The following is a 16,247-nucleotide window of genomic DNA, read 5'->3' as shown; positions in this document are numbered from 1 at the left end:
CAGGATGAGAGATAAGGGTCTAGTTTCATTCTTCTCCATAAGGATAATCAGTTCCTCAGCACCATTTGTTTAAAAGGCTGTCTTTTCTCTAATGTATGTTTTTGGCACCTTTGTCAAGGATCAGATGACTGTAGATGTGTGGGTTTGTCTTTGGGTTTGTCTATTCTGTTTTATTAGTCTATGTCTATTTTTGTACTGGTACCTTGCAGTTTTTGTTACTATAGCTCTGTAGTATAACTTGAAGTCAGGTATTGTGATACCTAAGCATTGCATTTTTGGCTTAGAATTGTTTGGGCTATTCTGGGTTTTTTATTCCAAATAAATTTTAAGACTTTTTTTTTCCTAGTTCCATGAAGAATGTCATTGGTATTTTGTTGGGACCATACTCCAGTTTTAATACACTGTTCTTTTTAGAGGCCTGGTTGTTTATATCTCACAGTCTATAGTGCTATAACCATAGCTTTTACATTGATTTTTTCAAATCCAATAAATAATAGAAACACTTCAAACTTAAGGATTTTTTTTAAATAAAGGAAAATGGGGGAATTGCCTTAGAATCAAAGTCCCAGAGGTGTCAACGTAAAGTAGTTGGTCTCTCTGTACTGTGAACATCTTTATCACAAAGCCATGAATTTCCTGAGTGTTCTGTTAGAAATTTGACAAGAAGAACAAAAATCATCATTTCACAGAACAGGAAACCAAAGCTGGGAAAATGTAATCACCTGGTTCAGAGCACACAGCTCACAGAAAGATACTCTGCCTCCTGGCTCATTGCTTTTCCACTTTAACATGTCCCTGAAGAAAAGTCAAACTGCAGCAGGTGTGCCTGTATTTTTTTAAAAAAACCTTTATTGACAAAGCAAAAAACTAAATCATCATTTTGTTCTTTTAAGAGGGATTGGCAATACATGTTCATTGTAGAGGTAAGGGTGAGGCATGCCCCAAAGCCCTTGGAAGCAAGCTCATGTAAGTGTGTAAGTCTAAGCAAACATGGTAGACAGAGCCTCGTCACACAACAAAACCTGCCTCACAACTTGAAGGCTCCTCAAACAGCTCAGCCCTTCAGGCAGACTTAATCATATCTAATCTTACAGCTCTTTCCTGACTGAAGCATATGATTTTTTTCTCCAATTCAATATGCCATTTATTTATATCATTCCCAAAGGAAATCAATGGTCTTTAGTGCTCCCTTTTCCAAAGGTATATAATCAGGATCCTGCTTTAAATACAAATGACTCACATGATGGTAGGGATGGGAAACAGTGCAGAAGCTTAAGAGCGTACATATTCCAGGGAGACTGGTTTTTCAGGAAATTTTACAGAACATCCCAGTGCCTATAAAGAAAATTGCACACCCAGGCACTATTTATCTAAGTAATTTTTCTTATCCACGGCCCACAGCTAGCATCATTAATGATGCCTAAAGAATGAAGGAACATGTCCCATCCTGAAGCCCTGGCCTGCACACAGTGGCTGAGATCACAGAGTTACAGGTGAAAGCACGAGGATGCTGGCTGGAAAGTTTTGAAACACTAGGCTCCAATTAAGTTTGTGAGGGGAGGCTAAGGACACCATATTCTTGGCTTTTGATTTCTTGGCCTTTTGTTTTCTGCAGGGATCCTAGGGTCTTGACTCTAGAAGGAGATACAGATGTGAGAGAGGCACAAGTGAATTCCATTGGGGACACCTAAATGCATCTCCACTAAATGGGGGGAGACAGGTCTGGAACTCAGGAGAGAGGTCTGGGCTATGGGTAAAAATTCGCAACATGCTGACAAAGGTCTCTTAGGTGAAGCCCTACTGCACTGGCGGAGGAAAAGCCTGAAAAGTGGAGAAAGGCTGTAGATCAAGAAAGTCTACCAGCAGCCTGACAAGCAGCAAGTAGTGCAGGCAAGAATGGACCAGTTAAGGGATGAAAATTGGTAGAGTGAGTGAGTAGAAGCTGAAATGATTCCGTCAGAGTCCAGGCTCAGTAGGAAAAGGGAGCAATGGCATGAGTGAGTTGAGAGGTTTGGAGAAAATGAAGAAGTTAGGGATTTGGTGTAGCTACAATATTTGCCAGCTGTATAATCCCAAATCTGTCACATAACGTCTCTTTTAAAATTCATGCATTCCATGTGCAACTATGCCAGGATTCCAGCCTCTGTTCTTTGACACGATGAGCAAGTTTTCTGATAAACATGTTAAGAGAACTCCTCAAAAGACATTTCTTCAACTCAAACAAGTTGTTCCAGAGTTTGCAATCAAGCTGTTTGAAAGAATGGGAGGGGGAAAAAGGGAGGAAGATACTCTAGATATGGGTAGTAAATGAGTTACACACAACTAAAAGCAACTTCGATGGACTTACTTCACAGCCACCAAGGTGCATGGTTCAATTTATAACACAAGTCTCAGACAAAGCCTAGCAGTTGCAAAATATACATTTCTGGCAGGAGCAACAAGCAAGAGAGGCCCCTTACTCTCATAAATTCCACATTCTTTTTCCAGCTGCATGCCAGACCAACAATAACCAAACTATACTACTCCCTCAGGACAAGCAAGAATGTGAAAATAGAAGAGAACTGAAATCTATTAAGATTCATATCCATAGGAGTTTTTATGAGACTAACAAAGAACATTAGAAAAACTAAGACCAACTGTAGAACCACCCCCAGTCTTAAAATTGCTAAGAGGTTGAATCAAATGCTTGAGTTAATTAGAATTTCCTTTTTGGGGAACAGAACACCGTTCAACAAAGCTATTAGTTGCTTGGATATTGGAAGAAAAACCCAGTAATATATTGTGTTTGGGGAAAGGTAATAAAACCCATTCATGATCTGAATTCTTAAAAACCTCATTTTACTTAATCATAGGCTCTGTTCTTAAAACATTGTGAACACCACAGAAAGAAAAAGTAAAGCCACACTTCCTGATCTCAAGAACTAAAACATCTATCCTACACATGTTTTCTGTATGTTGTCACAACTTCGAGCTAGAGCCTTCTAAAACTAAAACATATTTTCTTTAACTTTTAAAACTTTTTAAAAAACCTTATGAAAGAGAACCACCACCACAGAACTGGATTTGGAAAAATATGATGCATTAACTTGGGTGCATTGAGAGGTACCAGCTTGACAGTTTTCAGGTCAATGTTCAACTATTGTGCAATTAACCAAAGACCCAAATGTGAGTGACACTGATTTTCTGGGAGAATCACAGGACTACTCCGTTTGTTGTAAAAGAAAGTTTCTCCTGTCCCAGGACCTTTTGCAGGATATGTTTGCACAAAAAAACCCGATGTCCCCTAAGAGACTTCTTGCTTAAGGACAGACAACTACTGAATACTTTATAATCAGCATGCCCAGCAGAGAGGCCTGTTCTCAATTGCATGGCTTCCTATTCTCTGCCTAAATGGAGAGAAAATTTTAAATCATTTAAGAGGAAGACCTAGATTGTGTGTGGTGTAGGCAGGAGAAAGTCATAGAATATGTATTTATTTTCAAATCCCCATAGTTGGGGATTTACTCAAGAAATGTTTCTATTGATTAAACAAATTAATTTTATGTTGCTGTTAGCTTATATAACTTCAGATAAGTAATTTTGCTCGAGTCTTAGTGGGTACAACCCCTGAGATACTGAGGAATTACTTATCCCTATTTTTCTTATTCTCAAATATGACCAGATATCAAACTTTTATTGTAAACAAAAACAGAAACAAACAAACCCAAAACCACCAGTATCTATAGTCTCAATGGCTTTCCTCGAATCAAATCTTCTGTAAGTTAGGTATGGTTGTACAGGCCTCTCTCATACCAGCTACTCAGGAGACTGAGATAGGAAGGTCATAAGTACAAGACCAATCTGGGCAACTTAGTGAGACCCTGTCTCAAAGTTAATTTTAAAAAGTGGACTGGAGATGTAGCTCAGTGGTAGAGTGCTTGCCTAGTATGCAAGAAGCCCCGGGTTCAACCAAAAAAAAAAAAAAAAAAAAGGCTTATTTAGCTTGTAAAAATGCAGATTCTGCCCTGTAAACTAAAGCTAATCTCATTATGAAATTTTAAAAATTTGGAGTTAATTAATTGTTTTTTTTTTCCAGCATTGAACATCATAAAAAAATTGTGTTCACCTTGGTTAGATGGCTTTTCTAGGCTGCCTCACACTTAGTTTAATTCATAGTGTAGTTCCTGGTATTAATTCAGAGTTCTGATAACAACTAAAGCTCTATCTATGACTGCTAGTCTACTATTATAAGTTGAACTTACTATGTTCCAGGCACTGCTTTGCATTTTATTTATATTCTCTTTAATCTTCATAACTCAGTAAGGAAGATATTACTCCTTTTTTTACACATGCAAAAAGAGTCTCTAAGAGGCAAAAGGGACTCAACCCAGCTAAGAACTAATAGAAATAGGATTTGACCGGGCTTGGCTTACTTCCAAACCCTTTATCTTTCTATTATGTCTACAGACTGACTTCAGAACAGACTTCGGGAATAAAAATCATCAGTAAATTGGAGTCTATATTCATGAATGTCAGAACTAATTCATATTTTAAAAGAATAAAAAAATCCTAGTATAACTCTTCCAGAGATTTCTAGTAAATATTCCTCAGATTACCACATTTAATACTCTTTATTTTTTGCTATGAACTGAGTTAAAGGAATAATAGGACACATTCTTTTGACATTTTTCGAATCCAAATAACAGCCTATTCTGATAATATTAAAATAAGCCAGAGATAAAAGTTTCTGCAGAAGATAGTGCTCCCCATCTAAAAATCATCCTTAAAAAAGATTTTAAAGATAAATCCCATCCTTAGGCATACCAAAGAAGTCCCAGCATCTTTCATCTATTACATCATCCATTTCTGCTGATTCCACAGCAGGAATAACTTTAATGGCTACTGTTGGGTCTATACAGATTCTGCTACAAGGGTTGTCTAGTGCTTAAGAATGAACAAATGGTCAAACAATATATGAAATACAAATGGTCAAACAATATATGAAAAAAAATGCTCAACATCTCTAGCAATTAGAGAAATGCAAATTAAAACTACCCTGAGGTTCCATTTTACTCCAGTCAGAATGGCAACTATAAAGAATACAAATAACAATAAATGTTGTTGAGGATGTGGGGAGAAAGGTACTTTTATACATTGCTGGTGGGACTGCAAATTGGTGCAACCACTATGGAAAGCAGTTGGGAGATTCCTCAGAAAACTTGGAATAGAACCACAATTTGACCCAGTTATCTCACTCCTCTGTCTATACCCAAAGGGCTTAAAAATAGCATACTAAGTGACACAGCCACATCAATGTCTATAGCTGCTCAACTCACAAGAGCCAAGCTATGGAAACAATGCAGGTGCCCTTTAACAGATAAATGAATAAAGAAAATGAGGTATATATACACAATAAAATATTACTCAACCATAGAGAAGAATGAGATAATGGCATTTGCTGATAAATGGATGGAACTGGAGAATATCATGCTATATGAAATAAGCCAATCCCCCAAAACAAAGGCTGAATATTCTATCTGATTTGTGGATGCTAACCCAAAACAAGGGAAGTTGGGGAGGGGAATAATAGAAATCCATTGGATTAGACAAAGGGAAATGAAGGAATGGGTGGGGGTGGGCAATAGGAAAGACAATAGAATTAATCAGAAATAACTTTCCTAGCCTTGTATTTGAATACATGACCAGGGTAAATGCAAATCATGTACAACTACAAGAGTGGGATCCTAAATAGAATAAGTTACATTCTATGTATATATAATTTGCTAAAATACATTCTACTGTCATATATAACTAAAAACAACAATAAAAAAAGAATGAGTAACTTCTAGCATTATCACACTGACTAGAGACAAAACTATTAAGAAACATGTAATAGTATTTGGCTTGAAACCCTTTGAACATATAATTAATCTCTAATGTTTTAATCTACACAATAGCAATTTACAGTACAGTGGGGGAAATATTAAACCTAGCTTATTAGCAAAACTAGTCTCCTACAACTTCAAAGAATTATGCATATTTTAAATAACTTTGAAACCTAACTTCCCACGTTTCTTCCCAGTGTTTGGAATATGGGCTACTTGACACTAACCCTACAATTAGAAACGATGGAGTGTGCAATCAGAAATGCTAAAAGAGCTTCTAACCAGAAATCAAAGAAATATGCATATTGCAGTCAATTATTCAGGAGTCAATTATCCGGAGTCATCCAATATTAGCCAGAATCATTGAGATCTACTTCATTTCCCTCATTTTCAGTCAGTGATCAGCAATCTGCATATCTTTCAGGAGTACTCATAGAAAAATTAAACTGAGAGAAAATGGAGATTCTCTTATTAGCTATTTTTTAGGGCTCTGAAACCCAGCTCTGATGAAGAATCATAGTAGTAGTTATCAACTGGGGGAACTGAGAGGTCCTGATACAGCAGATCATCCTAGGAACTGTTTCAACCAATTCATTACTTTTGTTCCATTTGTAAACTTTGATTATGTGTATTGTTTATCTTGGATACATAATTATTCTAAACCTTTTATTAAGGCTTGTTTATAATTAAAATATCACCACTTTTGGAAATCCTAAATAAGACAATAGGTAAGAAGACAAAATGCTACCAATCCATTTGCAATTGTATTGGTAGCATTTTAAATTTCTCATTGCATTTAAATTTAACATTGCATTTTAAATTTCTCTTCTGTATAAAACATTTAAACTCCACATACTCAATTTATTCAACTGATTTACAAACATTTATGCAGTGGCTGAAAACACTAATGTTAAAGTTCTTTTTAGTGATGGTCTTGCTCCTGAGCATCTCACAGATGATTGGCAGATTGGCTGGGTCTAAAAACAAAAAAATGAGAAGGGTTGAGTATACATAGGGAAGTAGAAAATAATGAAACTGATTTTCAAATGAGTATTATGGAAATCAGTATCTTAACAATGTGAATGAGGTGCCGTATAGGTTGTGACTCCAAATTATTTTACAAGACAGAAGTCCAGTTAAAGCTTTAATCTCCAGTGTTATTTCTCTGTCAATAATCATTTCACACTGTCAATTTCACTTAATAGTGGTAAATGAAAATAACCTGGAAGAAGTAAAGTACCAGAGTTGTAAGTTCAAGCTTAACACTCACATATATGCAGTAAATTAAAACCAAAATGTCACATTTTGGAAGCCAATCAGTGAGTCAGTCCATCAGGTAGTCAACATTTCTGGAAAATCAACAATTGTCCCAAATGGAATTAGGAATTTTCTTGTGAAGAACCAAGGAGAGTTGGAGCTGAGGATGATCTGATCCAATAAATGTTTTTGAAAGAACACAGGTCGCTCTATAGTGATATGTAGAATACATTATAAAAGAGAGATACCAGAACAGGGAAGCAGGAGGGCATGTACCATCTTGTGCAATTATGAAGGAATGAGTGGAAGAGAAATATTTTATATGAAGAATTGATAAGATGAACTTGATGAAGTTTCATGATATAAAGAAACACGATTGATAGAAATAGGAAAGATGGGATAGGAAATCACTTGGAGATGAGGGGGTTAGATTTTGAGTTGGCGTGGTTAGATTTTGGGTTGGTGTGTCTTGGTAAAGACACATACCTTCAATTCAGATGATGATGGCCTGTCTAAATGGCTGGTAGGATCAATTAAATTAACAATAAGAACCCCAATGTGTGTGACTTCTTCCCAGCGGCATCTATTAGAATTTTATGAAGTAATGAAGTTTGGAAAGAAGCAATCTATTATTTATAGTTTTACACATTCACCTTCTATTAATTAATACTAGTTAGATATACTATCTACTGATGAAACCTGGGGTTTAACTATCTTCCTCCTCTTTGCCACCTCTTTACTGGGAATTGAACCCGTGAGTGCTTTATCATTAAGCTGCATTTCAGCTATTTCTATTTTTTATTCTGTGACAGGGTCTTGCTAAGTTGCTGAGGCTGGTCTTGAAATTTTGCTTCTCCTGCCTCAGTCTCCTGAATGTTGGGATTATAGGCATGTACCACTGTGCCAGGTGTTATTATATCTTTGAAATCTTACTTTCTTATATAATAAATATCATTTAGATTTTATCAATATACAATCAGTTGGGAGATTCAAACCCTGCCAACACTCATGTCCTGTCAGGATATTGGGGCCTACACTATCTTTCACAGTGCTAAGCTCATCACAGCCTGCCACAATCTTTAAAACAGCTCAGAGACCAATGCCTTCAGGTCCATGTGATGCTCTGGACTCTAGAAATTGGAGCCTACACATTTATGCTTTCACGTAAACAGGCTACAATTCCAGGACCACCAGGCCTGCACTTAGCCATCAAGCTTGATTTCAATCTCACTTCCCCTTCAAAATCGCTGTCATCCAGCAATGCCAAACATATCTGCCACCGATTATGGAAGTCCTTTCCAATTCTCATATTTCATTTATCTCTATGTTACTAGAATAAGCAATAGATTATAGGAAAGAAGGAAATCAGGAAACGGTATGTTTGATGTTCCGTATGTTTAGACTAGTTAATAAATTTGAGATTAACATATAAAGAATGTTTCTATGCTAATTGTCAATGTGCCACAAAATCCAACGAATTTCATTCATAGTAAAGAAAACCAAACATAGCTTTTTAAAACCCTGCTTCAGTATTTTCCACCCTAAATGTATTAGTCCTATTCTGATGAGCAGAGTGGCTCCCTGAAAGTTGGAGTTGTATCCTTAGTTCCCACAATAGTGTGCTTGGGATATACCTTGGAAGGTGTCCGGGAATGACAGAAAGAGTAATGGGGGAACGAAGTGGCTTGGTGACAGTAACAAGAAGTTGGTAACATCATTAAGCTGTTACTAAAGTAACTAGACTATAGCTGTAACATCTCAGGCCATGTTCTGATTTTTTTTTTTTTTTGTCATTTATTTCTTTCTCTTAAAAACAACTTGGCCAACATCAGGTACAATGGCACACCCCTGTAATCCCAAAAGCGTAGGAAGCTGAGGCAGGAGGATCACAAGTTCAAAGCCAGCCCCAGAAACTTAGCAAGGTCCTAAGCCACTTAGTGAAACACTGTCTCAAAAATTTAAAAAATTAAAAATGAAAAGGATTGGCTCAGTGGTTTAGTGCCTCTGGGTTCAACCCCTGGTACAAAAACCAACCAACAAATAAATAAAATAAATTGGCAAAAACAAAACAGCAAACTAATCAAACACTAAAAATCTGGCAGGAGATTGGTTTGCTTCAAATTACAATGTATCCATACAGTTGATTACATCCACTCATAAAAAATAGTATATAAAAACTCAGGATGATTCCCACTTTTAAACTGCAAAACATTATTCATAGTGTAATTGTATTTACATTATTCATAGTGTAATTGTATTGCTGTAAAAAAAATAAACTTGAAAAATATGTATCTATAGTTTAGATAAATATGTGTCTTGATAAAGACACATATCAAAATCTAACTAGTGATTATCTCTAAGCAACGGGATTACAGGTGATTTTTAATCTTTGCTTTATTTTAATTTTGTCTATAGCGAATATATTTTGTAATTAAAAAAATAGTTGAAAGAAAAAAAAATCAAAATAAATTTTAGTTATTCCAAGTCATTAAAATGTTTACTGCATGCTGTTTGGAGTTAACAATTTTGTTAACGTCTCTTATTTTCTTGCTACATTTTTAAAAATAACAACTGCAAATCTACAAAGCGATGTTAAAGTCAAAACAATTATGAATTGAGGAGAAAGGCATCTGAAGAGGTACAACCAAGGCTGAAATTCTAAAAGAAAGTGCCATTTGTCTAGGTCTGTTCCTCTAAGGAGAGGAAAGATAAATCACAGTGACCCACTACCATTGAATCCTGGCATACCCAGGCATTTTGCTATTGCTATATGAAATATCTCTCAGATAGTAGTGTCCTCCTTGTAACCAGCAGAGGTGAATTTAGATAGCAAAGCCACACCACATTGTCGATCCTACTGCTTTGAGCTGGGTTCATCAGCCAACTGAGTGACTCTGTTCATCAGCTGGATTTTGTGTCTTGAAAAAATGATTAATTATTTCCTTTTCTCCTGTGAAATTTACTACTATCTAAATATCTATCGCTAACTAAATATGTGTGTGACTGGCTTAAAATCTGTCTCCTTCTGTACAATACAAATTCCATGAGAACAGGGAATTTTGTCTGTTTTATTCATTGCTGTATTCATGGTATCTAAAGCAAATCCTGATGCAGTTGGGCTGTCAATAGTATTTATTAAATGAATGAAACAACTACATTATGAACATCAAGACGCAGTTTCTAACATGAAGGTGGCCATAGTGAATACTGGACTGTGTTTGAAAATGGCTGTGACCCAGATATCTGTATGGAAATGGCCCTCGGGTGGCTGGAGTCTTGGGACTTGGGCATCACTGTGATGTCAACTTGAAGTTTTTGTTTGTTTGTTTGTTTGTTCTGGTACTGGGGATTGAACTCTGGGGCACTCAGCCACTGAGCCACATACACAGCCCTTTTTTGTATATTTTATTTAGGGACAGGGTCTCACTGAGTTGCTTAGAGCCTCTCAGTTGCTGAGGCTAGCTTTGAACTCGGGATCCTCCTGCCTCAGCCTCCAGAGCCGATGGGATTATAGGCATGCGTCACTGCGCCCGGCTTGAAGTTTAATTATAGGAGACATCTATGTCTAGGTTCACCAGTAAAACTAAGAGATACGTTCGGTTCTTTAAGAGAAATAGTGAAATTAGAAAGAAGACTCAAAACTGAGCTTTGTCAAAGGAATTTATTTAGACAGGAAGATCTAAAAGATGGATCAGAATTGACCATGACCAAAAAAGTTTTGATGGATGGTTATTGGCCATCCAACTATCCTGGTGATGACTTTAACCACAGATTTTTTTATTTCAATATTAATAGAAGAGTATACTTGTTAAACTGAGTAGGATATAAGAAAGCTGACCTGAATTATGCTGATAGATCTGATCAGAAAAGGAATCAATTTGCAGGTTGATAGAGATGAATGAAAAGATATATGAGACTACTACTTAAACACTGAAATAGAGTTCAAACATAATTCTTCAATCAATACCTCTCACAAGCTTATGTAAGAATCTACAGCACAGTAGTGGCAAATTTTTAGAATTGGTCTTGGAGCTAAAAAAACTTAGCTCCCAGGAAAGGTAGAAAATCCAATTTGGTTTTTTTATTCTCATTTATTTGTTTACTGTTTTCCCATTCCCTTCTTCTTCTTTTTTTTTCCTTTTGGTACCAGGAATTGAACTCATGGTGCTTGACCACTGAGTCACATCCTCAGCCTTCTTTTATATTTTATTTAGAGACATGTCTTGTGAAGTTGTTTAGGGCCTTGTTAAATTGCTGAGGCTGGTTTTAAACTTATGATCCTCCTGTCTCAGCCTCCCAAGCCACTGGGATCCCTTCTCCCCTTTGAGGTGACTTTAGTTTGTTATAAATGAGTTGAGTGGAGAAAACCAGAGAAAGCTGAATATACTCTTTCTTCACTAATATACTTTTAAAGAGTAGCTAGCATAAAATGACACAAAGAAAACCACCACATCAAAACACATTGGTAAAAGTGAGAATGAGTTGGTTCTTCATTATAGTCTTTTTTTTTTTTTAAAGAGAGAGAGAGAGAGAGAGAGAGAGAGAGAGAGAAAATTTTTAATATTTATTTTTTAGTTCTTGGCGGACACAACATCTTTGTTGGTATGTGGTCTGAGGATCGAACCCGGGCCGCACGCATGCCAGGCGAGCGCGCTACCGCTTGAGCCACATCCCCAGCCCCCATTATAGTCTTTCAAACACTAGTCAAGGAATTGCTAATTTGTTATATGACATTGGGCCAGTATCTTTTAGTTTATTTCATTTTTAAATTTTGCTATATATGACAGCAGAATGCATTACAATTCATATTATACATATAGAGCACAACTTTTCATGTCTCTGGTTGTACACAAAGTAAAGTCACACCATTTGTGTCTTCACACATGTACTTAGGGTAATGATGTCCCTCTCATTCCACCATCTTTTCTACCCCCATTTCCCCTTCCTACTCCTCCCTTCCCTTTTCCCCTTTGCCCAATGTAGAGTTCATTTACTCCTTCCATGCCCCCACCACCACATTATGAATCAGCAGCCTTATATCAGATAAAATATTCAGCATTTGGTTTTGGGGATTGGCTAACTTCACTTAGCATTATATTCTCCAACTCCATTTATTAACCTGAAAATGCCATGATTTTATTCTCCTTTAATGTTGAATAATATTCCACTGTGTGTGTGTGTATAAATAATATTTTTTATCCATTCATCTACTGAAGGGCATCTAGGTTGGCTCCACAGTTTAGCTACCTTGAATTGTACTTCTGTAAATATTGATATGGCTGGGTCCCTGTAATATGCTGTTTTTGAATCCTTTGGGTATAAATCGAGGAATGGGATAGCTGGGTCAAATGGTGGTTCCATTCCCAGTTTTCCAAGGAATCTCCATACTGCTTTCCATATTAGTTGCGCCAATTTGCAGTCCCACCAGCAATGTATGAGTGTGCCTTTTCCCCACATCCTTGCCAACACTTATTGTTGTTTGTTATTCTTTATAACTGCCATTCTGACTGGAGTGAGATGAAATCTTAGAGTAGTTTTGATTTGATTTCTCTAATTGCTAGAGATGTTGAACATTTTTTCATATATTTGTCGATTGATTGTATATCTTCTTCTGAGAAATGCCTGTTCAGTTCCCTGGCCCATTTATTGATTGGGTTATTTGGTTTTTGATATTAAGATTTTTGAGTTCTTTATATTTCCTAGAGATTAGTGCTCTATCTGATGTGTGAATGGAAAAATTTGCTTCCAAATTGTAGTTGGACAGTATCTTTACCTCTCAATTTCCTCACCATAAATATGAGAGTTTATCTATTTAAGAATAAGGAACTACTTAATAAAGCAAATTTCCTAGCTTCAGCCTAAAGATTTTGACTCAAAATCTCTTGAATGATGCCCAGAAGTCTGCATTTTAAATGAACCCTTATAATACAGTGTGATGCCTTCTTTGTTTAGGGGAATTTCCTGAAAGAACTCATGCCCTACGCAAAGCTACCTTACCAAAAGTGAAATAGCAGAAATATTAAATACTCATCTTGTCATTTCTTTTTTCTTAATTTACATATTCCCATTGTAAAACACTTGCACAAAGTTCACAGGAGGAATTATTTCATCAATTGAAGTATAATTTAATCTGTATGCAGTTTCTTCTGCTATAAATGAAATCAGAACCGTACTTTTATCTAAAAATGAGGCATAAACAATGCTGCATTCAAACTGAGAAAAATAATTAACTTGCACTCACAAAGCAAAATGAAAAGTTTCCACAGAATACATGATTTATGATGTAGAGAGGAGTCTGAGAAATCAAATGCAGAATGTTTCCATTCTCCCATGAAGAATACGCTTTAGGAGTCACGGTTATTTAGTATGCACATTAAACATTCATGCAGCTTCTGTGTGCATCCAGGAACTGACATAGAAGTATTCTACAGAGGAATAGAAGAAAGAATAGGAAGTGAAGCATCCTGGTCCCCAACTAGGGGATCAGGCAGCATGGGAACCTATGACTTGAGTATAGATACATGTTCTCCCACATCTGATGTGAAGAAAACGGTAACTTAGGTTTGTATGGTATCTTTTGGGCAACTCCTCTGTCACAGGGCATTTTTTAGGAAATAGTATTTTGGTAGTAAAAATACCATATTTCCCTGTGTGGCTTGATTGCATGGCCATTCAGTGCTAACACTCCTCATCCTGTGAGGTGATTTGAATCCAAGTGAAATTACAGCCTTTATTTCCTCAACCATGAATTTTTTTGAAATTCGACTTCCTGATTCATTTTACAAAGCTCTCCTGCCATCATTCCCCTTTAGCATTTAATCTGTTTCACATTTAAGTTTATAAGAAGTATAAGAGCTTTGATGGTTCTGTATTTATTAACCAAAGATCAAAGACCCTCTTTGCTTTTAAAATCTTTTACATCTGCAAGGGATGACATAACATTTCAGATGACAGTCTTTCCACCAAGGAATTCAGCGTGAGAGAAATGCCTTTATTTTCAAACATTTACTTAGTTCTAAGCCCAAATAGTCTCCAAATTATGAGCATGCTGCCATCACACATGGAATTCCATTCAGTGTTATATTTCAAGGTCACCAGGAATTTAGCACGGTATTCTTTATTGCCACAAGATATTGCTTTCTTTTCTTTCTACAAAGCTCCTTTCCTAGTGGGATCGGTTTTAGAGCTTATAAAAGAAGTCAAAGGTTGTTATCCTTCTAAATAGATCTGGTAAAGAAGGCTGATGTTATATACTGTTTTATGAGAATTAACCGCTAGTTTCATTAGGTGGGTAGGAGAAATAAGTTGGGGTGCTGTTAAGTGTGGCATCTATGCAACAGTGAGGTTAAGATCTATGTGTATCAACCTGGGCATAGAAAATGACTAATGAAAGTTGTAGAGCACCGTATACAGTGTATACTAGTATTTCGGGAGACTTAAAGCCATACAAAGGAATATGATGTTATTAGTTAACATATGTATATAGCAAAAGATAGAATAAATTAACTCAAAATTCCTGATTACAGGTGCCTCTGGAGAAGACAGAGGGGGAAATGGGGCTGAGAGTCCACAAGAGATGTCGGATTCATCAGTGCTGTTCTGGTTTTCATCAGAAGACAAATGAATCATAAAGTTTTTATGACTCTTAAGTGAAGCGTGAACTGGTTTATGTATTGTTATTCTTTGTTCTTCACTGTTTTTAAAAAATTTTTAAACTAGGTTCCAAACAAATGTCTGGGGAAGGAGGTGCAACTAATGATACCAGTGGCAGTTCTACAAACTGTCAGAGTGCTATGGTGGGGCTAGCCAGTTTTGCAGAGCTAGTTTCACAAAATGCTTACAAAGCATCTGAGAATTACTCATTACAAAAATCCAAAGACAATGACAACAACTGAGTATACTGGCCTCATGGAAAATTGAAAGAAGTTGAGGAAAGGTACAAGATACAAAAATTAAGACAAGCGTTGGTAGATTTCCATCATTTTGTATTTGATAAAACGAATCATTCCTATGTTCTTAATTAATTTACTGGTAGATTCTAAGTTCCTGCAAATGCAAAGAAAACAATCTTTCCCAATTAAGATCTTGAATTTGCAATCCTCCCTCTTGCCTTAGCCTCCAGAGTAGCTGGGATTACAGGTGTGAGCCACTGCATGCAGCAAGGTCCTGTTTTGAAGGAGACACAGCTACTAGTTAGGCTCAGTCAGCTGCTTCCACATAGCAATTATGGACAAAGCATTGTCACATTATCCCATTTTTTTTCATAATAAGCTGAAAAATGCAGACTTTATATTAAATCTACTAATTTTTAAATATTTAAATCATAAAGGAAAAAGAGGAACCCAGTGAAACAAACCAAGATGAGCATTCTGCAGGGAGTAATGGTCAGAGGGCTCTCAGCATGTCTGTCTACTTTTTGCTTTTTTTTTTTTTCACAGCCCGTGTGAAGTGCAAGGCTGGCATGCCAGGCACCCCACTTATGTTGTCCCTCCCAACCCAGGGGTCCTACTGAGCAAATAATCACATAACGAGTGGGAAACCTAGGCTAGCTACCCGATATTGTCAGCACAGCCTTTAACCATACAAATAGCAGAGCAAACTTTCAAAAAACATTGGTAAAGCGAAAAAGAACCAAGATGAACAATGGGATAAGATCCAGAAGAAAACAGGTAACTGAAAAGAGATGTATAGAAAAGTTCTAATTAGTCAGAGAGAGAGAGAGAGAGAGAGAGAGAGAGAGAGAGAGAGAGAGATATTACAATTATCAAGCAAACTCAAGTTGACAGGAAGGAAACCATACTTAAGAGGTGGATGTACTTGATACACATTAACATGTATTTTTGTTTCAAAATTTATAAACAGGAAATTTAAATAGAAAACAAAAATGGCAAATGAATACAAAAATACTTTAATCTCACCAGTAAACAAGGAAGTGTAAATTTAAACTAGATATTTTTCACCCTTCAGAATGGCAAAAATAGCATTGCTATTTTAGAAATCTAATGCTATATAAACAAATCACGCCAACACATATTTTAAAAAATCATTTATTTCCTCTCATGGTTTCTGCATATATTAGGAAATCAGTAGGGGTCTAGCTGGGCAGTTCAGTCTTGGGATGTCTCA

The sequence above is a fragment of the Spermophilus citellus genome (genome assembly GCF_964194105.1).
Source record: "Spermophilus citellus genome assembly, chromosome: 3".
NCBI classification, from domain to species: domain Eukaryota; kingdom Metazoa; phylum Chordata; class Mammalia; order Rodentia; family Sciuridae; genus Spermophilus; species Spermophilus citellus.
The sequence above is the reverse complement of the archived record's forward strand: the minus strand, read 5'-3'. Positions refer to the sequence as shown.